The following is a 27,014-nucleotide window of genomic DNA, read 5'->3' on the forward strand; positions in this document are numbered from 1 at the left end:
TAGCGTCCGCTGCGCTCGGACTGAAGGTGAAACGGAGTATAGTCATCCACTTTCCCCTTCGCAAAGGAAGCCTGGCCCGAGGGAAGGCTTCCCTGCCCATAATCCTTTCGAATCCCCAGGGGACTCTTGTAGCACCCCATTCTCTTTCCCTTTGCTCGCTCCTTCTATTTGAGACAGGATATTCCTTCCGAAGGGGTGCTAGCGCACGCTGTGGGTGTTGTCACGCCGTTCTCCCCACGCTGGATTGGCTGGGATTACTCCTAGCGTCCGCTGCGCTCGGACTGAAGGTGAAACGGAGTATAGTCATCCACTTTCCCCTTCGCAAAGGAAGCCTGGCCCGAGGGCAGGCTTCCCCTTCCCAGAATCCTTTCGAATCCCCAGGGGACTCTTGTAGCACCCCAATCTCTTTTCCCTTGCTCGCTCCTTCTATTTGAGAGAGGATATTCGTTCCGAAGGGGTGCTAGCGCACGCTGTGGGTGTTGTCACGCCGTTCTCCCCACGCTGGATTGGCTGGGATTACTCCTAGCGTCCGCTGCGCTCGGACGGAAGGTGAAACGGAGTATAGTCATCCACTTTCCCCTTCGCAAAGGAAGCCTGGCCCGAGGGAAGGCTTCCCTGCCCATAATCCTTTCGAATCCCCAGGGGACTCTTGTAGCACCCCATTCTCTTTCCCCTTGCTCGCTCCTTCTATTTGAGAGAGGATATTCCTTCCGAAGGGGTGCTAGCGCACGCTGTGGGTGTTGTCACGCCGTTCTCCCCACGCTGGATTGGCTGGGATTACTCCTAGCGTCCGCTGCGCTCGGACTGAAGGTGAAACGGAGTATAGTCATCCACTTTCCCCTTCGCAAAGGAACCCTGGCCCGAGGGCAGGCTTCCCTGCCCATAATCCTTTCGAATCCCCAGGGGACTCTTGTAGCACCTCATTCTCTTTCCCTTTGCTCGCTCCTTCTATTTGAGAGAGGATATTCCTTCCGAAGGGGTGCTAGCGCACGCTGTGGGTGTTGTCACGCCGTTCTCCCCACGCTGGATTGGCTGGGATTACTCCTAGCGTCCGCTGCGCTCGGACTGAAGGTGAAACGGAGTATAGTCATCCACTTTCCCCTTCGCAAAGGAAGCCTGGCCCGAGGGCAGGCTTCCCCTTCCCAGAATCCTTTCGAATCCCCAGGGGACTCTTGTAGCACCCCATTCTCTTTCCCCTTGCTCGCTCCTTCTATTTGAGAGAGGATATTCCTTCCGAAGGGGTGCTAGCGCACGCTGTGGGTGTTGTCACGCCGTTCTCCCCACGCTGGATTGGCTGGGATTACTTCTAGCGTCCGCTGCGCTCGGACTGAAGGTGAAACGGAGTATAGTCATCCACTTTCCCCTTCGCAAAGGAAGCCTGGCCCGAGGGAAGGCTTCCCTGCCCATAATCCTTTCGAATCCCCAGGGGACTCTTGTAGCACCCCATTCTCTTTCCCCTTGCTCGCTCCTTCTATTTGAGAGAGGATATTCCTTCCGAAGGGGTGCTAGCGCACGCTGTGGGTATTGTCACGCCGTTCTCCCCGCGCTGGATTGGCTGGGATTACTCCTAGCGTCCGCTGCGCTCGGACTGAAGGTGAAACGGAGTATAGTCATCCACTTTCCCCTTCGCAAAGGAAGCCTGGCCCGAGGGCAGGCTTCCCCTTCCCAGAATCCTTTCGAATCCCCAGGGGACTCTTGTAGCACCCCATTCTCTTTCCCCTTGCTCGCTCCTTCTATTTGAGAGAGGACATTCCTTCCGAAGGGGTGCTAGCGCACGCTGTGGGTGTTGTAACACCGTTTTCCCCACGCTGGATTGGCTGGGATTACTCCTAGCGTCCGCTGCGCTCGGACTGAAGGTGAAACGGAGTATAGTCATCCACTTTCATTTCGCAAAGGAAGCCTGGCCCGAGGGAAGGCTTCCCTGCCCATAATCCTTTCGAATCCTCAGGGGACTCTTGTGGCACCCCATTCTCTTTCCCCTTGCTTGCTCCTTCTGTTTGAGAGAGGATATTCCTTCCGAAGGGGTGCTAGCGCACGCTGTGGGTGTTGTCACGCCGTTCTCCCCACGCTGGATTGGCTGGGATTACTCCTAGCGTCCGCTGCGCTCGGACTGAAGGTGAAACGGAGTATAGTCATCCACTTTCCCCTTCGCAAAGGAAGCCTGGCCCGAGGGAAGGCTTCCCTGCCCATAATCCTTTCGAATCCCCAGGGGACTCTTGTAGCACCCCATTCTCTTTCCCCTTGCTCGCTCCTTCTATTTGAGAGAGGATATTCCTTCCGAAGGGGTGCTAGCGCACGCTGTGGGTGTTGTCACGCCGTTCTCCCCACGCTGGATTGGCTGGGATTACTCCTAGCGTCCGCTGCGCTCGGACTGAAGGTGAAACGGAGTATAGTCATCCACTTTCCCCTTCGCAAAGGAAGCCTGGCCCGAGGGCAGGCTTCCCCTTCCCAGAATCCTTTCGAATCCCCAGGGGACTCTTGTAGCACCCCATTCTCTTTCCCCTTGCTCGCTCCTTCTATTTGAGAGAGGACATTCCTTCCGAAGGGGTGCTAGCGCACGCTGTGGGTGTTGTAACACCGTTTTCCCCACGCTGGATTGGCTGGGATTACTCCTAGCGTCCGCTGCGCTCGGACTGAAGGTGAAACGGAGTATAGTCATCCACTTTCCCCTTCGCAAAGGAAGCCTGGTCCGAGGGAAGGCTTCCCTGCCCATAATCCTTTCGAATCCTCAGGGGACTCTTGTGGCACCCCATTCTCTTTCCCCTTGCTCGCTCCTTCTATTTGAGAGAGGATATTCCTTCCGAAGGGGTGCTAGCGCACGCTTTGGGTGTTGTCACGCCGTTCTCCCCACGCTGGATTGGCTGGGATTACTCCTAGCGTCCGCTGCGCTCGGACTGAAGGTGAAACGGAGTATAGTCATCCACTTTCCCCTTCGCAAAGGAAGCCTGGCCCGAGGGCAGGCTTCCCTGCCCATAATCCTTTCGAATCCACAGGGGACTCTTGTAGCACCCCATTCTCTTTCCCTTTGCTCGCTCCTTCTATTTGAGAGAGGATATTCCTTCCGAAGGGGTGCTAGCGCACGCTGTGGGTGTTGTCACGCCGTTCTCCCCACGCTGGATTGGCTGGGATTACTCCTAGCGTCCGCTGCGCTCGGACTGAAGGTGAAACGGAGTATAGTCATCCTCTTTCCCCTTCGCAAAGGAAGCCTGGCCCGAGGGCAGGCTTCCCCTTCCCAGAATCCTTTCGAATCCCCAGGGGACTCTTGTAGCACCCCATTCTCTTTCCCCTTGCTCGCTCCTTCTATTTGAGAGAGGATATTCCTTCCGAAGGGGTGCTAGCGCACGCTGTGGGTGTTGTCACGCCGTTCTCCCCACGCTGGATTGGCTGGGATTACTCCTAGCGTCCGCTGCGCTCGGACTGAAGGTGAAACGGAGTATAGTCATCCACTTTCCCCTTCGCAAAGAAAGCCTGGCCCGAGGGAAGGCTTCCCTGCCCATAATCCTTTCGAATCCCCAGGGGACTCTTGTAGTACCCCATTCTCTTTCCCCTTGCTCGCTCCTTCTATTTGAGAGAGGATATTCCTTCCGAAGGGGTGCTAGCGCACGCTGTGGGTGTTGTCACGCCGTTCTCTCCACGCTGGATTGGCTGGGATTACTCCTAGCGTCCGCTGCGCTCGGACTGAAGGTGAAACGGAGTATAGTCATCCACTTTCCCCTTCGCAAAGGAAGCCTGGCCCGAGAGCAGGCTTCCCTGCCCATAATCCTTTCGAATCCCCAGGGGACTCTTGTAGCACCCCATTCTCTTTCCCTTTGCTCGCTCCTTCTATTTGAGAGAGGATATTCCTTCCGAAGGGGTGCTAGCGCACGCTGTGGGTGTTGTCACGCCGTTCTCCCCACGCTGGATTGGCTGGGATTACTCCTAGCGTCCGCTGCGCTCGGACTGAAGGTGAAACGGAGTATAGTCATCCACTTTCCCCTTCGCAAAGGAAGCCTGGCCCGAGGGCAGGCTTCCCCTTCCCAGAATCCTTTCGAATCCCCAGGGGACTCTTGTAGCACCCCATTCTCTTTTCCCTTGCTCGCTCCTTCTATTTGAGAGAGGATATTCCTTCCGAAGGGGTGCTAGCGCACGCTGTGGGTGTTGTCACGCCGTTCTCCCCACGCTGGATTGGCTGGGATTACTCCTAGCGTCCGCTGCGCTCGGACTGAAGGTGAAACGGAGTATAGTCATCCACTTTCCCCTTCGCAAAGGAAGCCTGGCCCGAGGGCAGGCTTCCCTGCCCATAATCCTTTCGAATCCCCAGGGGACTCTTGTAGCACCCCATTCTCTTTCCCTTTGCTCGCTCCTTCTATTTGAGAGAGGATATTCCTTCCGAAGGGGTGCTAGCGCACGCTGCGGGTGTTGTCACGCCGTTCTCCCCACGCTGGATTGGCTGGGATTACTCCTAGCGTCCGCTGCGCTCGGACTGAAGGTGAAACGGAGTATAGTCATCCACTTTCCCCTTCGCAAAGGAAGCCTGGCCCGAGGGCAGGCTTCCCCTTCCCAGAATCCTTTCGAATCCCCAGGGGACTCTTGTAGCACCCCATTCTCTTTTCCCTTGCTCGCTCCTTCTATTTGAGAGAGGATATTCCTTCCGAAGGGGTGCTAGCGCACGCTGTGGGTGTTGTCATGCCGTTCTCCCCACGCTGGATTGGCTGGGATTACTCCTAGCGTCCGCTGCGCTCGGACTGAAGGTGAAACGGAGTATAGTCGTCCACTTTCCCCTTCGCAAAGGAAGCCTGGCCCGAGGGAAGGCTTCCCTGCCCATAATCCTTTCGAATCCCCAGGGGACTCTTGTAGCACCCCATTCTCTTTCCCCTTGCCCGCTCCTTCTATTTGAGAGAGGATATTCCTTCCGAAGGGGTGCTAGCGCACGCTGTGGGTGTTGTCACGCCGTTCTCCCCACGCTGGATTGGCTGGGATTACTCCTAGCGTCCGCTGCGCTCGGACTGAAGGTGAAACGGAGTATAGTCATCCACTTTCCCCTTCGCAAAGGAAGCCTGGCCCGAGGGAAGGCTTTCCTGCCCATAATCCTTTCGAATCCCCAGGGGACTCTTGTAGCACCCCATTCTCTTTCCCCTTGCTCGCTCCTTCTATTTGAGAGAGGATATTCCTTCCGAAGGGGTGCTAGCGCACGCTGTGGGTGTTGTCACGCCGTTCTCCCCACGCTGGATTGGCTGGGATTACTCCTAGCGTCCGCTGCGCTCGGACTGAAGGTGAAACGGAGTATAGTCATCCACTTTCCCCTTCGCAAAGGAAGCCTGGCCCGAGGGCAGGCTTCCCTGCCCATAATCCTTTCGAATCCCCAGGGGACTCTTGTAGCACCCCATTCTCTTTCCCTTTGCTCGCTCCTTCTATTTGAGAGAGGATATTCCTTCCGAAGGGGTGCTAGCGCACGCTGTGGGTGTTGTCACGCCGTTCTCCCCACGCTGGATTGGCTGGGATTACTCCTAGCGTCCGCTGCGCTCGGACTGATGGTGAAACGGAGTATAGTCATCCACTTTCCCCTTCGCAAAGGAAGCCTGGCCCGAGGGCAGGCTTCCCCTTCCCAGAATCCTTTCGAATCCCCAGGGGACTCTTGTAGCACCCCATTCTCTTTCCCTTTGCTCGCTCCTTCTATTTGAGAGAGGATATTCCTTCCGAAGGGGTGCTAGCGCACGCTGTGGGTGTTGTCACGCCGTTCTCCCCACGCTGGATTGGCTGGGATTACTCCTAGCGTCCGCTGCGCTCGGACTGAAGGTGAAACGGAGTATAGTCATCCACTTTCCCCTTCGCAAAGGAAGCCTGGCCCGAGGGCAGGCTTCCCCTTCCCAGAATCCTTTCGAATCCCCAGGGGACTCTTGTAGCACCCCATTCTCTTTTCCCTTGCTCGCTCCTTCTATTTGAGAGAGGATATTCCTTCCGAAGGGGTGCTAGCGCACGCTGTGGGTGTTGTCACGCCGTTCTCCCCACGCTGGATTGGCTGGGATTACTCCTAGCGTCCGCTGCGCTCGGACTGAAGGTGAAACGGAGTATAGTCGTCCACTTTCCCCTTCGCAAAGGAAGCCTGGCCCGAGGGGAGGCTTCCCTGCCCATAATCCTTTCGAATCCCCAGGGGACTCTTGTAGCACCCCATTCTCTTTCCCCTTGCCCGCTCCTTCTATTTGAGAGAGGATATTCCTTCCGAAGGGGTGCTAGCGCACGCTGTGGGTGTTGTCACGCCGTTCTCCCCACGCTGGATTGGCTGGGATTACTCCTAGCGTCCGCTGCGCTCGGACTGAAGGTGAAACGGAGTATAGTCATCCACTTTCCCCTTCGCAAAGGAAGCCTGGCCCGAGGGAAGGCTTTCCTGCCCATAATCCTTTCGAATCCCCAGGGGACTCTTGTAGCACCCCATTCTCTTTCCCCTTGCTCGCTCCTTCTATTTGAGAGAGGATATTCCTTCCGAAGGGGTGCTAGCGCACGCTGTGGGTGTTGTCACGCCGTTCTCCCCACGCTGGATTGGCTGGGATTACTCCTAGCGTCCGCTGCGCTCGGACTGAAGGTGAAACGGAGTATAGTCATCCACTTTCCCCTTCGCAAAGGAAGCCTGGCCCGAGGGCAGGCTTCCCTGCCCATAATCCTTTCGAATCCCCAGGGGACTCTTGTAGCACCCCATTCTCTTTCCCTTTGCTCGCTCCTTCTATTTGAGAGAGGATATTCCTTCCGAAGGGGTGCTAGCGCACGCTGTGGGTGTTGTCACGCCGTTCTCCCCACGCTGGATTGGCTGGGATTACTCCTAGCGTCCGCTGCGCTCGGACTGAAGGTGAAACGGAGTATAGTCATCCACTTTCCCCTTCGCAAAGGAAGCCTGGCCCGAGGGCAGGCTTCCCCTTCCCAGAATCCTTTCGAATCCCCAGGGGACTCTTGTAGCACCCCATTCTCTTTCCCCTTGCTCGCTCCTTCTATTTGAGAGAGGATATTCCTTCCGAAGGGGTGCTAGCGCACGCTGTGGGTGTTGTCACGCCGTTCTCCCCACGCTGGATTGGCTGGGATTACTCCTAGCGTCCGCTGCGCTCGGACTGAAGGTGAAACGGAGTATAGTCATCCACTTTCCCCTTCGCAAAGGAAGCCTGGCCCGAGGGAAGGCTTCCCTGCCCTTAATCCTTTCGAATTCCCAGGGGACTCTTGTAGCACCCCATTCTCTTTCCCCTTGCTCGCTCCTTCTATTTGAGAGAGGATATTCCTTCCGAAGGGGTGCTAGCGCACGCTGTGGGTGTTGTCACGCCGTTCTCCCCACGCTGGATTGGCTGGGATTACTCCTAGCGTCCGCTGCGCTCGGACTGAAGGTGAAACGGAGTATAGTCATCCACTTTCCCCTTCGCAAAGGAAGCCTGGCCCGAGGGAAGGCTTCCCTGCCCATAATCCTTTCGAATCCCCAGGGAACTCTTGTAGCACCCCATTCTCTTTCCCCTTGCTCGCTCCTTCTATTTGAGAGAGGATATTCCTTCCGAAGGGGTGCTAGCGCACGCTGTGGGTGTTGTCACGCCGTTCTCCCCACGCTGGATTGGCTGGGATTACTCCTAGCGTCCGCTGCGCTCGGACTGAAGGTGAAATGGAGTATAGTCATCCACTTTCCCCTTCGCAAAGGAAGCCTGGCCCGAGGGAAGGCTTCCCTGCCCACAATCCTTTCGAATCTCCAGGGGACTCTTGTAGCACCCCATTCTCTTTCCCCTTGCTCGCTCCTTCTATTTGAGAGAGGATATTCCTTCCGAAGGGGTGCTAGCGCACGCTGTGGGTGTTGTCACGCCGTTCTCCCTACGCTGGGTTGGCTGGGATTACTCCTAGCGTCCGCTGCGCTCGGACTGAAGTGAAACGGAGTATAGTCATCCACTTTCCCCTTCGCAAAGGAAGCCTGGCCCGAGGGAAGGCTTCCCTGCCCATAATCCTTTCGAATCCCCAGGGGACTCTTGTAGCACCCCATTCTCTTTCCCCTTGCTCGCTCCTTCTATTTGAGAGAGGATATTCCTTCCGAAGGGGTGCTAGCGCACGCTGTGTGTGTTGTCACGCCGTCTAAATCCCTCGAACTCCCCTCCTTTCTTAGAGTGTGGGGTGTCCCAATATGTACGCGTATGTCCTAGGCTGGTGATATCGGACCATTTTCTGTCCGACGCCTTTGTCTACTTTTTAATTTTGAACGCGCGTCCGTTCTTCTCCCAGCTAGAGCTGCTAGCTTTGGCACTGCTACGCTGGCATTTTATTACCGGCAATTTCCTTTTATTTTATCCGTGAGCGTACACTGCCTGCATCGGGTACTACAAAGGATGGCATCGCCCTCCCTAAGGCATAGCCAACATAAAGGCACCCTAGCTGGGGCTGTCAGTGTTTGTAAGCTTGGCTCGCCGATTTCTTTCACGGTGTGCACTCTAAATGCTTGAGGTTGACCGCCCGAGAGCGTTGATTGACGGAAACAATGCTGGCGATTTTGCGTTTGTTTGCCTTCAGAATTCATTACAGCAAGTTACACTGCAACGTTATGTTGTAGACATCGTTAGCGTTGCAGTGATTATGAACTTTTTTCTCAAGTGGGAAGCGAGCAAAAACCCATAATGTGAGTGTATGTGAAAAGGGGGGGGGGTGGACGAGCTTCTAATTCAAGCCCCACAAAAAAAAAAGGTTTTTTCCTTAGCGCGTTCGCGTTGAGTCGGCGTCGCTGCGTCTGCGGAAAGAGGGGAAGGGTGGAACGGTGGCCCGGGAGTACATTTTTTTTATTTTTTTTATTTCTTTGGCGTATTTTTTTGTTCGTTATATTTTGACGGTCGCGCCGACAAAGCTACCGTTTTTCTTCTTTTTTTTGGTGTTGATTATGCTTTTGTTTTTGGAGGTTTTATTCATGATGTCTATTATGCTCTTTGTTTTCTGTAGCTGGTTAAATATTTTTTTTCTGTGTGGTACATCTGCAAAAAATATATAAACATAACTTTTTTTCTATTTTATTTTCTTAGGCGTTTTAGGGCTAGGTTGACTATGGGCGTTAAATGACTGACCGTTCAAAATCTTGTTTTCAGAGTGAGGCAATGGCAACGAACGTTGACATGAAGGGAATCAGACGGGGGTTCTGCTCGGATTGCTCGTGTTAAGGGCTCTACCGGGACCCTCTGCACGGTGGAACGCACCACCCTGAGTGGTGAGCTTACTGCGGCCACCCGCACACGGCCCACAACGAACTCGGTAATTATGAACTTTTTGTATTCTGGTATGTAGGTAGGCTCTATTCACGTTCTGTTGGCATATGCGTTGCTTCTGAAAAAATGAATAAATGAATGGCTTGCGCCGAAATGTCTACAAAAATATAATTTTTTATTTGATTATATTGCTTTCTAAAACATGCATTACATCTCTTCTGCAGCTTCGAGCCGCAAATTCAATCCATGCTTTCCAAAGCACACGGGGCTTCTAATGTTCATCTACTACTAAATGCGTTTTCGTTTTGTCTTGCTAATACAAAAACGATTCTCGTAAATTACTTAAAACAGCAGTCTATTCTCGTACCAAATATTAATAGTAGCAGAAGTTACGTCATAAGCTAATGTCACTCGCTATTTCATCGTATACAGATTGGGTTCCGAATCTTTGAGCTGTTTGCACTTTATTTTCGCATTTGTTTTCTACCGACTGCTTGAAAACAGGTGAAAGCGCTTCATTACCTTCATTATAATTCCCACTCTCTGTATCTAAAGGAAATCAATATGATCTTTCATTCAGCTAAAGGTGGATGCACAGCTTCGGTTCCATAACACGATCGTCACCATGCTGGGAAAACTGGAGCTAAAAGGGGGCCTTTTGTGGAGACAACCCGACAACATTCTTAAACATGAAGACCATTCTCCGGTCTCGACTGGCCAGAAGTCCTCTCATCGCCTATGGTAGGTGAAAAAGCGAATGCAAAAATAGAAATGTAAGTTTGACGCTGACGCTTTTTTTTTTTAACAATTGCTGCTTGCAGGACGATTTTACCCCTGACGAAAAAGTTCCAGGACCCAATACTTTCTTCGGTTCGGAGAAACGGATCGTTTCTGGGAACAGGTCAGTGAAACTCTCCGCTAGCACGACTATGGAGGGGGCACTAGTCATGTGCTTATGAGTGTATTATATAACGGAACTCTCTTACCCTATGGCATATGGACAAACCCTTGGACTCCTCTAGAGTATGCTCGTTGAAAATAAAGTGTTTCGATTCAGTTTATGTCAGAGAAGCTCAGACAATTGCTCATGGCCGTTCAAAAACAACATAAATTTTGAGCTTCTGCTGATGGCAGGAGACGCCGAATAATTCGTTTTTAATGCTATGAAGTAGGTAACTACGCTTAAAAAAAAGCACAGGAATCTACTTTCCGGAACAGCACTTGGAAAGTCAATCACCTTAACTCACGGAAGCAGCTCAGCGAATCACGATGCCGAAACATAAGATTAAACCAAAAAACCCAGTCTGAGTTTTGACATTAAGCAATGCAAAACGTCACGCTTGTTGTGCCTAGTGTCGCAATTCATTTTTTTTTTTGTATAATATTATATGTTTCGGCATCTATATTCGCTGAGCTGCCTCCGAGAGTTATGCTGATTTTCTTTCCAAGTGTTTTGCGGGAAAAAATGTATACTCATTTTTTATATTACCCGCTAAAAAAAAAAGAAAAAAATTTTCAACACGATTGTGATGTTGTTGTTTATGATAGGCAAAATGAGTCACTTTGCAGCACGGAATTTTTTGTGTGATAGTTTCCAAGAAACGCCGATTTCTGACGTTGTTCTAACGTCTTTTTTTTTATCCGTAAAAGCTACCAGAACATTGGTATAAACTTACTATTTTGATAAAGACATTTCAAAATATTTTCTTGTATCATGGCAAATAAAACACGTGTTTACTCTTAAAGATTGTCACTGTTTTATTTACCACAATGATTCCGTTTATCAAACATAATATACGGATCAAATTTCAATTCTGTTACGCAGCACAGAATAACTTTGGTTAAACAATATCAGCGAAAGTCCGAGAACTATATCACTGCAGTGCAGCATGTCACCCGACAGTCCAAGCACGAAGGAGCAGAAATTCTACGATACAATAAACGAGACAACCTAAAGTCGGGGTCACGCTGCTTATCCATCACACAAAATACATTCTGCAGACATGTTCCAATACGAGTCACCGCGACATTCGTGCTTTGTATGCCACGTGACAAAGCAACCTCTTGATTTGGTTGCCTCGTGGCGTACGAGGCACGGATGTCGCGGCGACTCGTTCCGGAACATGTCTGCAGGATGTATTTTGTATGATGTATAAGCAGCGTGACCTCGACTTAAGGGGGACTATACCCCTGCATTTTAAGCGGGCCACCGTACCTCCAAATTTAAGGAAGAAAATATCTAAAAAATGCCCCTCTTACCAAGGGACTCTGACCTCAAATTTAAGGGAGACGCCGTATCGCCTACTTTAAGAGGGCTGGTGTCTCACTTAATTAAGAGGGAGAATCTCCATGTAATATTAAGAGGTCTGTCGCCCCCCTTAAAGTTAAGTGGGAAAAAATCGAAGAAATGTCCCTCTTACTAAGTGGGACAGGGCTTAGAGTGTAGAAAATGGCATACCATCGAGATTCACACGTTTATCAGCTACCTCCGCGCTTCCCCGTGGCCCGCTGTTCGGAAGCCCCTAATTTCCGCATTGAATTTTACCTATGACAAAATGTTAATGAGGGGGAGGGGAGAGAGGAGGCCCCACCAATATAAAAAAAATTTAAGGAGGTGCACAAAACGTCGCCACTTGAGGTTTCTGAAACTTTTAAATATCAGCATGCTTGTTTTCCTAACGTGCATTAGCATCTCCGTCACCTGTAACGTGATCCCTTCCTAACCTCTTCGCATGTGTAGACCAATTTAAAAAAAAAGATTATTTTTAGCGCGCTGAACAGCGTCAGCGAGCAGGTGCACGGAAGACGATATCCTGGAGAATCTTTCCCCGTCTCTTCCGCCATCTTGGAACTACCGCCCCGCCACCTATAGGCCGTTGGAGTTGCGAATATGTACTAGACGCACTCACTGACCACCTCTTGAATAACGAGGCTGCAGTGCTGGATTTTCTAGCGCCCATACCGGGGGCCACCGCGGACCACAGGTTGGACAGAAGTGGTACGTAGATTTCGGCCGGGACTCGCGACCAATCAGTGAACACGCCAGTTCCAGTGGAGCGCTGACGTAGCGCTCGTGTCCAAGCAATGTTTAGTTTGGGTGACGCTCCTCCGTTACGAGTCCGCGACCGCAAAATGCTTTGAGCAGCCTCATAGCGCATTTATGTCTAAAATATTCCTGTTTACAACAAATATTCGTTGCGCAGCTGTGGGAGACTGCGGGAGAAGTCTGCTTCTTGCATAGGGACTGCGACAATGTGAGAACGCCGAGCTCCTATTTGCTGATAAAAAGAAAAATCGTGGGTAGACTTTGAGGCATCAGCATTGAGGTCCAGCCATTATCCTTTCAATCAAAGCCAATCAAGGCTCGGCGTCGTTCTGACGTCACCACAATCCAGTGCCGGATTAAGGCATTTGGGGGCCCGGGCTGAGGCTGTTATGAGGCCTCTACCTATGATAATGGTGGTGGTGACGATGGTGGTGGTGGAGGTAACGATGACGACGGGAATATGTATATTTTTAAACTTGTTAAATCTAGATATGTTTCATTGTATGATTATTGTCGAGCCTTGTTTAGATCCGTATATTCAATGGGATTCAAGTTTTCCTTGCTGGCATTGAGGTGGATGCGATTGTTTAGAAGCTACTTCGCAAATAATCAACCCCTCTAGCAATTTACAATGCAGTAATTTTGAGGTACAAAAATGAAATCAAATAAACATTGCGGAAAATATTAGGATTTGTCGTTCACATCCAGCAACTTAATCACGAAAACAACAACAACAAAAAAACAATACTAAATTGCTTCCCTTCAAAATGTTGACTCTGTTCATGAATTTGTTTGACTACAATTACAGCTAGATTCATAGAGTACACGTCCGGGCCAGTTCATACAAATTGGTCAATATGTCGACTTGTAGCAGACGTGACCCTTTTGCTAACATGTCGAGTGACATCATTAATCACACACGAATTGAGTTATGCAGCAACCGAAAAAGGTACCTGCAAAATTTCCATTCTAATTTCGCTTCCCCTAAATGATATGCCTCGCAAATCGACAACTGCCACGAAAATCTAGAGCCCTCATTCTTGTAATTGTTCCAAATTATTGGAAGTGTTTTAACTTCCAACTAGCTCTTTGTTAATTAATTACTGGTGTGAACAGTGAAGGGAGTTACATAGGCAAGAAAGAAATTTCGTTGGTTGAAGTAGTCGTTAACAGGATCAAACCACTCCCTAAACGCTCTTCTAGCAAACAAACACAGACTTCCACATTTAAAGCATAGGAGAAATTGCGTGCGATTCTAAGACATCGACCGCTGTCATTCGGGCACATTTGCATTTAAAGAATTTATCATGAGAATCGAGAAGATGTTTTCTTTTTGTATCTACACGCTGCCTTTTTGAATGAGGAAATTGTTTCGCATCAGATTTAGTACTAATCTCGTTCTTTTTAAATGCAGTAATTTAGACCTCGGCGGCCATTTTGTTCTGTGACTCAACGTTAAAAAATAAGAGGTTATACCTAAGATTTTGGTTAAACCATTGCAGTATTCGTATCAGACGCTGGAAGGAAGAGTGTTCAGTTGCACTGGTAGATCAGATATAGACTCTAGAGCACTTCCTTGCAGTCAGTACCCATTGAAAACTGTTGAAGGGCTTCTCAAGAGCCGGCTCCTTGAAACGCCTCTTTGTAGGTGGCTATAGAGGGGCTGTCCGGAAGATTTACGGGCAGCTTTTCGCTTGTTACAAACTTATCGTTCTGGAATAAACTCTATATGGAGTTTCGCGAAAAGGTTTAAAACAACATGTGTGAACCATCTGCGTTGCTTGCTTAAAGGGGCGGTGCAACGATTTTATGATTAAAAGAATTTGCATCTCGTCATTTTTACGTTGTTTATCATGTCCCGGAGGATAGAGAAAACACCTTCTTCATTAAAAACGTTGCCATTCCGCTGAATAATCGCAAAGCAAAAGTCGAGCTTTTTCCCCCACCTGCAGCCCCAAGGGGCAGCCGAAGGAACTACGGCGAAAAGATTACGTGATCTCGCTCGGCTCTAAGCTGCAGCCTAACGCCCGCTAATGTCAGCAGAGAGAGGGAGAGGAAGCGTCCTCCGAGACAGCACACGGGAACATACACGGAACTCCGAATGACGTCACTAGGAGGGAAACCAGGTGTGACCCTCAAGTGAGTTGAGGGGTGCCCGAAATGCCAATATTTATCTTTTTTTTTTTTTTCGCAACAACTAGGACACGCAGGCGAAATCGATTTTCTGTTCTTTACTTCAGAAGTGTCAGAGGGCAACTTCCAGAAATCTTTGACCGAAGTCCGGAAATCGTTGCATCCCCCCTTTAACGCTTGTTTAACTTCCTGCCCACAATTGTCCGTAAAACACGCTAAGGGGGCCCCAGTACAAAAGAAAGCTCCATAGCCGTCCTTCCATCAAGCTCCAATTAAAAACAAATCTAACAAGGGGCATGGAAGGCCGTGTCAAATTTTATTGTTCTGGCACGCTCTTGTACAACAAGCTCACAGACGCCAGCTGATCTAGAGACGGGTACTTTATGGCACCCTTGTTTCCTTGTTGAGGAAAAGAGAACGAGAAAGTCATTAAGCCAGAGGCCCTTCGGAGTGTTTCTTCTGCTTTCTGCCTAAAGTTTCATAAAAAAAAAAAAAAAACACTAACATTTTTAGATTTTTAGGGGCCAGCATGGGGCCCCAGACAGCCTGGGGCCCAGGGCTGCAGCCTCCTTAGCCCGTACCTTAATCCGGCCACAATAGGGAATTGTAGCAGACCGTTTTTCTCCTCCGCTACGGTATCCCTGAAGAAAACGACGCAGCTGCGCAAGCGCGCCGCCAGCCTTATCTGCATAGTTCAAGGTCTTGTGGCGAATTACGGAGCGCTATCCGGGTGCTTAGAGGGCTGCGGAAACGGTCTACTACTATTCCCCAATTCCTGCGCAAGAGGCAGACGATTTGCTCTCCTCCGCATAGGGATAAGAGGGAGTTTTCGTAGACCGCGTTGCCCCCTCCGCTAAGCGTTCCGCAACGAAGAAGTTGCTACTGCGCCTGCGCACTGATAGCCTTGACTGTGGAGTTCCCGCTATCCTAGCGGGTTGCGGAGGGCCTTGCGGGACGGCGAAAACGATCTACGAAAACTCCCTAATGACTCTACCTAGCGAATTCTACCGCTGCACCGCCGCGCGCCGTCAACCCGTGAAAGTCCCCGCGGTGCTGCCGTCGCCGCACTTTTTGCTGCGATTCCTCTGGCAGACGACGTCACACGCCCGACCAGCTCGCCGGCGCTGCACATGATCCACTTGTAATTCTTATCGCGCCTCTCGGTGCGGGGGGAACGTAGAGACCCTGACGACAGGCAGCAACTGTGAAGGCAAAAGGCCCATGAAGAGAGTTTAAAAAAAGGGAGAGCTGGCGCCCTCGGCTTTCCTTCTTTCCCACTTGAGGCGCCCGCCATTCTGCAGCGAGCCGGCGGAGAAAAACAAAAATGCAGAGGGAAGAACCGGTCGTTTTATTTTTCTAACATTCGCGCTTCGTCTCTCTCTCTCTCTCTCTTTCATTCTCCCCTTTCTTCTTTTTTTCTCTTTCCTGCAGCTCACCGCCAGCGAGGAAGGCGTTGAGCACCGTTACGTCCGGAGTTTTCTTCCATACGCCAGTGCATCCGAGCGTCCCGCTTTGCGTTTTACAGTGGAGCTGTTGAGGGCTAGTGTCCCCAGTATCGTGTCCGCCAGGAAACAAATGATGATAAGAAACTCCATAGAGTTATTATAATGTACGCTAGAGGTTCAAGTGGCGCTAGTGTGCTGACGCAAACTGAAACAGACAGCAACCAGTCTGAAATTGACTTCCGGTGTTGCATTTCTATGGAAAAAAGCGAGTGCATTTTCTCTCTGCGCTCGATTATAAGAGCAAATATCACGAATAATTCGTGCGTACTAGGCTCATTGGAACATTTCTCAGTCACGCAGACTTAATAATCGGTCAGTTACTGCGTTTTTCTTTCAACTCCGTTGCATTAAAAACGGTGCTAAAACGGCTTCGTACGTGTATTTATGTGCACTGTAGGACACTGTTAGCGCGAACACGACGACGGCTCTTTTCAGCATGAGGGATATACGTGCCAAACGAACGAAAAACATCTGGAAAGCCAAGAGAGACGGCAAGAACTACTCAGTAACACTGGATCAGTAACTACCAGTGGATGCACGATAAAAATAAATTGAAGGCCACGTAATATATTCCGATTTTAAGTAAGTACCGCTTTATTCTTTCTTCTCTGCGCGAAGATGCTTGTTCTACGTTTAAAATATCACCCGCACGCTCGCAATCTTTAAGAACAAGTGTCTCCATGCATGCTTAAAGGTGCCCGGCAGATAAAACAATACGAAGAGACACTTTTCACGGCCCACGTACTTTATTGTTTACGATTTGAATGCCTTTATCCGCTCATGCACGAAAGGGTCATTTTCATATAGTGAGAGGACTGACATATTAGCAATATATAAGCGTCACCGGGATGCTGGCGAGCCTTGAACACACTCTATTATCCTTTCGGTTGTTATTTTGCTTTGAATCGTCGCTTATTTTTAAGCACCTACTGCGGAATACATGTTTCGGACTGAAATTTAGCGAAGTTAAACATCGCTCATTGATGAAGAAAAGTGCGCTAAATAAAGCAACTAAACTTTTAAAAGGTTAATCAAAGTAGATACTATTCGGTACGACCCAAATAACCGAAGTGTTTCGAGTTATTTTCCATCGAAGAGTCAAAATGCACGCGCGTCTTCCCATAGGAATGCACAGGAGCACCGCAAAAGTAGACTGGTTGCTGTCTGCTTCAATTTGCGTCACGGAAGTCGCACAGACACTAGCGCCAGTTGAACCTCTAGCGTACATTATAATAACTCTATGAGAAACTCTGGACAGCCACAGCCATCTATAAACGACGGCGGCAACCTGGTTGTTGCCGCCGCATATAGATGGCGCAACCTCTCCAGCCTTTCCACTCTGGCTTGCCGACTTTCGGCCGGCCATTACTTCATTCCCACAATGGGACAGCTTCGCTGGCCTTCCATCTTCACCAGAATTGAAAAACTGAAAGTTTATTTTTTATTTTTTTTTCTGTAAGGAGTGGCAATTAGCAATACACTTAAAGGTGTACTCCGCCGATTTTTGAGCCACCTCAACTAACTATATTTTCTGACTCCCAGGCCTTTGCCCTTTCTGGTATGCTATTTAGTATCATGAAATGCATAATAGTTATTGCGAAATCGGCAAATGAAAATGATGCAAAAACAGAAATTCAAATATACCCGCCCTTTTCAGGGCCGTGACGTCAGTGGAAGTTCAGCTTGCCAGTCCGGCGAGCAGTCTAAAAAATAGAATATGCCAATCATTTGTTCCGTGCTGGAGCGCGGGGACTGTAGCGAGCTTCCAAGGCATTCATTTGACACCATGAAACTGCTTCGAATCAGTTGGGAACAAATTCTAGAGTCCAAAGAATGAACCCCTGCACTTCCACTGACGTTACTTTTTCATTGTTGCCAGTAGAGACTTTCGGTTTGAAAAACACGGTGAGGACCAAAATTGTAAATTCAATAACTTCTTGAAAAAAAAATTATTTTGACCTAATATTTGGGATACTATTTTGGCGATGTTGTTTGGCGAGTTTAACAAAATTTCAAGCAAATCGGGGACCATGAAGAAATCGGCGGACTACCCCTTTAAGGTATACTAATCTTCTGTTTTTGCAAGTCTTCAAAGGATTAAAGGGGTCGTAGAAAAAAAAGAAGGCATCTTTAGGATCTCAATTTTTTTTTGTTCACAAAGCCACAAAGGCGCTGATTTCCCATGTATTACGGAGAAATATTGTGTATGAAATCTATCAACAGGGTCTAAACGTTGCGCTTCTGGGGCTGTCTCAAACAATCGTGTGATACCCTGCGGAAGCACGATGAACAAAACGTATAGCTATGATAATAATAATATTAATAATAATAATAATAATAATGCTTTATTCGAATCATGCCCCAGAACGACCACTAGGTCATAGTGTGGTGGCACGTAAAATGGTAGTACAGGGTGTCACAAAAGAAAATTTACACGGTCTTTTTTAGCGCAAAACGAAACTAGGCATCGCCGAACGCTCATAGTCCTCCCAAAGGTAGAGCTAGAGGTCACAACCAGATGCCAAAGTTTCAGCCCGATCCGATAGCTTAACCAAAAGTTATAAGTGATTTTCTGAAAATTTCAATGGGAATTAATGGCGGCCGACGGAGTTTTTGAATACATGGAGCTCTATGGCACCAGAAACCGAAAACGGGTAAAAATGGGCTCCATTTTCCCATTGAACTTTTCAGAAAATCACTTATAACTTTTGATTAAATCATCGGATCGGGCTGAAACTTTGGCATCTGGTTGTGACCTCTAGCTCTACCTTTGGGTGGAGAATGAGCGTTCGGCGATGCCTAGTTTATTTTGGCGCTAAAAAAGACCGTGTAAATTTTGTTTTGTGACACCCTGTACATGACTTAAAGGGCTACTCCACCGATTTTTTCATTGTCTCCGATTTGCTTGAAATCTTGCTAAACTAACCAACAAACATCGCGAAAATAGTATCCCAAATATTAGGTCAAAATATTGTTTTTTCACGAAGTTATTGAATTTACAGTTTTGGTCCTCACCGTGTTTTTCAAGCTCGAAGTCTCTACTGGCAACAATGAAAAAGTGACGTCAGTGGAAGGCAGGAGTTCACTCTTTGGGCTGTAGATTTTGTTTTCAACTGATTCGAAGCAGCTTCATGGTGTCAAATGAATGCTTGGCAGGGTTGGGAAGAAATACTCAAAAATGTATTTGGAAATACAAATACAGCGATACCTTAAAATAGTAGCTAAAATACTGATACTGAGATATATCTGTAAAAGTGTATCGCGATACGTATCGGAAATACATTTTAAATAGAGGCAAAAAGTATTTGGAAATACAAATACAGGAATACATTTTAGGGAGGGTAGAAATACAAATACAGAAATACTGATACTGCAATACATTTTTGAAATTATTTTGAGACACCAAATGAGATGAACCTTGAAGTTGGAGGTTGAAGTTTTTTATCTGAAATTATTTTACCACAGGCTTGGCACTTTGCCTTGAAGGTAGTGATATCGGACGACGAGGAGTCTTCAATGGGCTTGAAAAAACGTTCCATCAAGGACTGACTGCGGTTCCTTCCCTGACATCCTGTCTGTCTGATGAGGGGTGCGAAAAGACTTCGATTTCTAAATAAATTATATGTAATCCAAAATCACCACGCCCCTGTTCAATAAGGGCGCTCCTGTCAGCATTTATCACATGACGTCACGATGGAATAAACTGGCATTCTTTATCTGTAGGTGTGGCCACGAACATGACACTTTAGCACGCTGCTCTATGAAAGGACAATACGTACTTTCGTCGTAGGTTACCTCGTTGAAGATCGAGCAGGCAGTGTCATTTGGATTTTTCGAGAATAGTGGACTACCTGAAGCATCCTGGAACACCTGTCTTATCTTTTCTTAAGGTTAAAAAACGATATGGTGGCATCCCTGTTGTAAAAGTCTTTCCTGTCGACCCCCTGCCACCGACGCATGGATTGCACTCCATAAGTTCTGACTTGCATACTCCAAATAGAGACCTCGCGGACTGCGACCTGATATTGCCGGCACAGGTGCGAGCTCTCCGAGAAACAGCGAGCTCGAGACGAGTCGCAGGTGTACGAAGTCTGGGTCGGCACACTGAAGCCACGTCTGACTTCCTTCCTGAGTTTCGGATCACCAGAGAAGCGGGTTACTTTCAGGTCGGCTGATGACGTAGCCTTGAGCAGTGCAATATTACGAGCGCAGCCGCAGACGCTTTCGAATATGTGTTGAACTTCACTGCGTGAGTCATCCTACTGTTTCAAGTCAACCACCGCCCGGCTCTTGCTGCAACGGACTGTGACTCAGCATTGCCGGCCGGGTGTACTGCGTACGCTAAGGCAAGAGAGACAGTTAGCAGTGGGCATTGGATGTCAGCAAATAATAACTCAAGAAATTCCTACCTAAGGACCTGCGGCAGAAGATGCTCTGACTCCACTCTTGGCACGCCACCTAGTTCGGGTCCCCGACTACGCAAAACTTCTCAGAAGGGAAAAAGAGGACGCATAGGAAAATAATTCGGAGAATCGGAAGGAACCTTGGTCAGGCATGGTAACAATTCCCCAGCACCTCCTTGGCCCTGGTGCCCTCAAAAAAAAAAAATGTGTTAGATTTTTTTTTTTTTTGGGGGGGGGGGGGGGGGCAGAGTATTTCTCAAGAAATGTAACGAAATACATTTCACCCTGATTGTATTGCAATACAAAGGAGCATTCAAAATGTATTTCGATACAGGAATACAGGTACTGGTGAAAAAAATGTATCGCGATACAGAAATACAGATACGAAATGTATTTCTGAAATACTATCGCGATACATTTGTATCGCGATACTGCCCAACCCTGATGCTTGGGAAGCTCGCTGCAGTACCCGCGCTCCAGCACGGAACAAATGATTGGCATATTCTATTTTTTGGCTGCTTGCTCGACTGGCAAGCCTGCCTGCCACTGACGTCACGGCCCTGAAAAGCGCGCGTATATTTGAATGTTGGTTTTTCCATCATTTTCATTTGCCGATTTCGCAATAACTATTATGAATTTCGCGATTCTAAATAGCACACCGGAGAGAGTAAAGGCCGGGGAGTCAGAAAATATAGTTAGTTGAGGTAGCTCAAAAAATCGGTGGAGTACCCCTTTAACAGAATGACTTCCACTTGTTAAAAAGGACAGATTTAAAAAGATAAAAATTTAGCTCCCTTCTAAACACTGATATATCTGAAAAGATATCAACATGAGTGACAGTTCATTACCACAAATCTGCATCCTTACCATCGGTGACGATTTCGATTGAATGGAGGGGTAAAATATACTAAAGCCTCTAACAACACGTGCCGGTACGTGAATATTTAACGATGACACAAATTCAACTTTATTTGTCCTTCAAATAATATAATATACTAGGAATTATAGAAACATCGAGTTATTTATTGACGCTCTTGTACCGGTTACACGCCAATACATCACGTGATTGCGATACAGTTTTGGTTTCAAGCGCGTCTTCGGTCGTTTGTTAACATTCGTAACCATGCTGCTCGTCCGTCCCGCCGCGGCTTGCATTTGTTATGGAAGGCGGCTGTGGAACTTGATTGTGGATTAGAATTATATTTAAACATAAGTGAGGCAGCAAAAAGTTAAAATCCCAAGAGGATTCGAACCAATTTCGCGAAGTCTGTATACAAAAAGGACACGCAGAGTAGCTGCCATTGCCGGCTTAACAGCTCACCACACAGTGCTACTCCGACGCCGTGGACCTCCTGCGGAAGACGTTCGGAAGCCAGAAGCACTCATCCAAGACCACATGGAGGGCCTAATGGATATTCCTCATGTGTCGTCGTCATGGAACACTAAAGGCCTCAGACGCTTGTATGAAAACCTACACTCTCGCGAGGACTTCAGGCGCTGGGGGTGAGCGAGGACTCCTTCTGTGCAATGCTCTGCCCGGTCCGACGTCGTGCTCTCCCAGATGACATGCTTCTGGAGTACAACCTAAAGATGGCTGCGGTGGACACGGAGGACGAAATCAGCCGGGGCCGGCCACTTTCGGTACAAACTATATCGGCATTAATGTCTGAAACTTCTAGAATAAAAGTCTACAGGAGTTCTAGCAAACCTTTTCTATTCACAATGTTCACCTTGTTATCGCCTATTCACCTTGTTATCGCGTTTCTTGAGCTAATTGACCGACCACTCGAGATCGAAAAGCTGTCGACTGAAGTGTCTGAACTTTGAATAGAAGATCTACAGGTATTCTATCACTATTTCCTACCCACGATATATCTGCATATTTAAAGACTTTCTTCAGATAATAGGCATTTCATTTTGGATACAAAATGTATACACTAAAATGTCTTAACATTGAATAGAAAGTCTACTGGCAATCTATCTCAATTTGAGACACTTTAGTCAAAAGCCTTTCGATTCCGAGTAGTCGGCCAATTAGCTCAAGAAACGCGATAAAAAGGTGGATACATTCTCAATAGGTAAGCTATTAACTGAATCCACAATTGGGTATACAAGTTGGATACACACTTCCTCAATTGTTTTGTAACGGGGGGGGGGGGGGGGGGGGGGGGGGGGGTCGACCCCAAAACCCCCCCTTGCCTACGCCACTGGATTCACCGATTCGAAATCGATGCATGAGGATGTTTCAGCTTTCAGCAACAAAAATTGAAGGTTTCTTTCCAGGTACATTATCTACTAATATTGCAAATAAGAAGAATCTAGTCGCGTTTTTACGGTCAAATTGTGTTCACGGCTTTTTGGTATCGCGCAGTAGACCGAGATTTAGGAAAACCGATAGAACGAACTTTTCGTCAATTTCCAGCCGCACCCGGTGGCGGAAACGAGCTTTTAACTAAGCGTTGTAGATCAGACTTGTGCACGTTACTTAAATAATGTAATGGATTATTATTGGAAATAACGGAGCCTCAAATGTAATAGAATACGGTTACAAATTACTTTTGTTGAAAAGTAACGGATTACTTTACTCATTACGTTACAAATTACTTTCACGTTACTTCTTTTTGTACACTTATCCAGAAAACAATAGAACATATTTTAATATTTTTCACAAATTTTCTGCAACACGACTCTTCATTTCTCATACGCCCGTATTATAGCCATTTTAAAAAATGAAATATTGTATTTAGGAGAGAAATAATGTAGGTGCACTTCGTTCACCTGTAAGCTGACAAGGCACGGAAAGCTGCAACCAGACCCACCATCCCGCTAGCTTACAGCGACTGGAAATGATCCCTGCAATTGTGCGGACAAAGCTAGCGGTGCGCATGCTCAGTAGCAGCGTCTACCTCAACTACAAGATTCGGAGCTATAGAAGCGATCTACGAAAATTCCCTTTCGACTCGGGTGTTTCGCCTGTTATGCACAAGAAAAGACAAACTTGGTTCTAACATTACGATGTATAGCCAATGCAGAAGGCAGGCGTCCCAGCTAACCTGCATGCCTTTCCATAAATTAGAGTTTGTTGTTCTTGCGCATGACAATTTTTTTTTTTGCAAGCAAATTATGTTTTGAATTTTTAGGTTTTCCGTTCTTTTTATTGCCGTGAATTTTGAACATCTCATTAAGAGATGGCTATGGAGACGACGGTCACTCTATGACCGAAAACTCGATCATCCATAGAAAAAGTGGCAAGAGAAAAGTGATGGCAATAGATCGATGATCGCACCACTTTTACGCGTTCTCTCTCTCTCTCGCTGTCAGTACTCCTTAAACAGCTACCCCCCCCCCCCCCCCCCCCCGTTATGTTGAAATTTGACTGTAAAGTGAAAAGTGGACTCGACCACCATGCCCAGACAAATAAAACCAAAATACGATGCTCTCAGCCTCGCGCCGGGCACGTTTCAGCCGTGCCTCAAGAACGTGCTAGAATGCACTAGCCCACATCAAAGACCAAGAGAATTCGACCGCCTCGCACGACGCCACATAGTGTGTTACGCGTGTTGTGAACCCGCGAATCGAGGGGGTACGGACCCGCGTTTGATGTCTGCGCGGGTGGCGAGACATGTCGAAGAAATTAGAAATTGTGAAAAGGTGTTAAATACAAAAACAAATACACGCGAAGAGCTTTTTCCTGCCCGGGAGAAGAAAAACACGACGGAAGGCGACGGAGAGCCTACTCGGGATTGTCTTACTCGATATTTGTCTTTCGTATATTTGTACATGTCTTGCCCCGTTTTTTCTACACTCCTAGAAATGAGTCGTGAAATTTACGAGGAAAGTTGTGGCAGCTCTATTTCCAAACATTTCTCGTCAAAATAACGTACAATCATTTTATGAAATTATGTGACAAAAGTAAAAAAAAACGACGCACCACATTTTTAGTTTACGAGCATATACGTGAAAATGACGATTGAATCGTTCCCAAATCTTCCCTCGTGAAAATAACGTACTATCGTTTTTCTAAATTAACTAGGAAAGTCGTCATTTTTGTTTGCGGCTTTGCACGTGAAAATTGCGAGAAAATCTTTGGCAGCTCTATTTCCAAATATTCCTCGTGAAAATGACGTACCAGAGTCTTCTGAAACTGTGTGAGAAAAGCAATAAAGAAAAGGTGGATTGCATTTTTCAGCTGAAAGTATGTATGTGTAGCATACAGACATTATGATCAGTGTTCTTCACGTAATTATAAAAACAAAAATTGAAAGATTACTTATCACTTTATTCAAGTTTCCGAGCTGCGTCACTGTACACTCTCCTTGTTGATGATGGTGTGTCATTACATCCTGCGGGAAAAGAGAAAATTACCCCATGCCACCCTATGATATAACGTCACATAACTCGCTCAAAGGACCACTATGAGAGGAAAGCAAGAGGGATAGTAACAGCTTCATCCTGACACAAGGGTGAGGAAAATCGGACAATAGCATTTCTGAAAGTCTGATATGTCAGACATTGGTGGTGTGCCTTCTTTGCATGCCCAGGGCTATGCTACAGGTAATAGTGTTCACTGCAGGGCACAGCATTTATTACCTCAAACCTTAGGCACCATAAAGAAATAACTATGCTAACATCCTAACATGCTATGTCACGACATTGCAGCAACAGTTCTAATTTGAAATTGAAGTATGAGCATGGCGAGAAGGCCATCAAATCGTATATTTATACTCACAACCTCTATGTGGGCCTTGACCTAATGATAGCCAGAGCCACTACATAATTTGGATCAGAACTAACCCAGCTTTGGCTGTGGGGCGATGATAACGAGATCAATTAGATTTTCATTTAAAAAGTATATGTATTGCCCTCATGCTGATTATGTACGCCTATAAATCTATATGCCCATGCAGCATGCTGCTGACAAGCATAAATAAATGACAAGCTTTGCTTGCTGCCTCGATTACAACTGCGCAGCTTAAGCAGATCCTTGAGAATTTTAAGAGAGCATTCAGTTTGGTAATCAAAATTATTCACTTCTAACTTTAGTTGAGTGGATGACTACCTGCCCCTGATATAAGGTTGTTTTTTTTGTACCATACCTAAAGTTACTATTCGTGCACGATCATGCTCTGACATATTACTGCATTTTGAAAACATATGTACTAAAGTAATCAAAGCAGCCTACAGCTAAACAAGTGATACCAACACTGTCAAGATGGCTGAGGCTAGCGTGACGGCACTAAGTAACAGGCTTGGAGAGAGGTGCAGACACTGTGATATTCAACTGAAAAGTTAATAATCTCAAGTCATTATCCACTTTAAGCTCAAAATTCATGATTCGCACATGCCTATTATTTTCAGTATGAAGCCAAAGGCGAACCAAATAGTAGTCTGTTGATTTATTACCGAAATAGAATCCAATTTGAATACCAAACTGGATGCTTTGCTTATTTTTGGAAGGTTGCGATAAAAAATGCACTACTTAATTGGGCGAAAAACAAAGCCTTGTAACACAATCATGTGCATGATTACATTCTACAAGTCGTTTTACAAGTATACACATCATTCTATATCAAAGCTAACATAATTTTCAGAAAAGGCCGCGAGAGTTATGAGAATGTCTACTTCATAGCGCGTTCGTGGGACTCTGTGGACATTAGTAAAGGGATAGCCGCCACAGTATGTTGACTAATTGACGAAAATTTGTTAGTTTATGGGCCATGCTGCAACAGCAGTGTTAAAAGCCAGCCAATATTAAAGGCTATCCCGACTTGAAAAATTCACGAAATGCCAAGCGGCTTCGACATATTCATTGTCCAGCTTTTGTGTTTGAATGTCGGATGCAAAAACCGCGCTCAGGAGCTCAAGAATTTGTGCCGTTAACGGTGGGTGGAAGAGGGACATAGTCGTACTGGGCACCCTATCTCGACAGTTTGTCCTTGGTAGATGCGTCCGCGTCATAGTTCCAAGATAGTAAAGGTGCGTCCGAAGCAACCACGTGCGCACAGCATCCTGAGGTCTTCCCCGAGTGCGCAATTTTCGAATCGGGTGACAAAAGAGGCAAATTTTTAGCACTCCATATCTTGAACCTTGTTGCTGTACAGAAATTCTGTTAGTCTTTAATATTCACTGCCTTTGAAACTAGAATTGAAACATATCCCATAAAACAATTAATTAAAAACATTATTAAAAAAATTTTGTTCATTAGTTTTGATTAACATACTGCAACGGTTATCCCCTTATCTAATGTCCTCCAAGCCCCACAAACACACAGTGAGGGAATCATTTAAGTAACTCGTGCCGTTTTTTTTTTTTTTTTTTTTTAGTTTTGTTCGAATCAAAATAAACAGCTTTGTATACATGTATAAAAAAATACTGAATGCACGTCCATCCCACTATAGAGGTCCACCTTTTCCTTAGGTAAAACTGGAGAAGGCCAGTTTTACATAAACCCCCAGCATGGTATGTACCAAGGACCGCCAGAAATGATTGCTCACCTCAGAACACTCTGTGCGGCTTGAAGAGAGCGGCTTGCGGTCTTTGACGGTGGGTACCCGCTTGTGCAGCTGGGACCTCCAAGAAAGTTATTACAGCTTGCCATATGCCAGAAAGTAACAAAGACAAGGCCAGCCAAAGAATAATTAAGGTAATCCGTTACCAATATTTTGTAACGAAATTACGTTACAAATTACTTCAGAATAAAGTAACGTGGTAATTACAAAATTATTCGAAAAAGTAACGGATTACGGGT

Source organism: Ixodes scapularis, unplaced genomic scaffold (assembly GCF_016920785.2).
Source record: "Ixodes scapularis isolate PalLabHiFi unplaced genomic scaffold, ASM1692078v2 PGA_scaffold44__24_contigs__length_19508400, whole genome shotgun sequence".
Lineage (NCBI taxonomy): Eukaryota > Metazoa > Arthropoda > Arachnida > Ixodida > Ixodidae > Ixodes > Ixodes scapularis.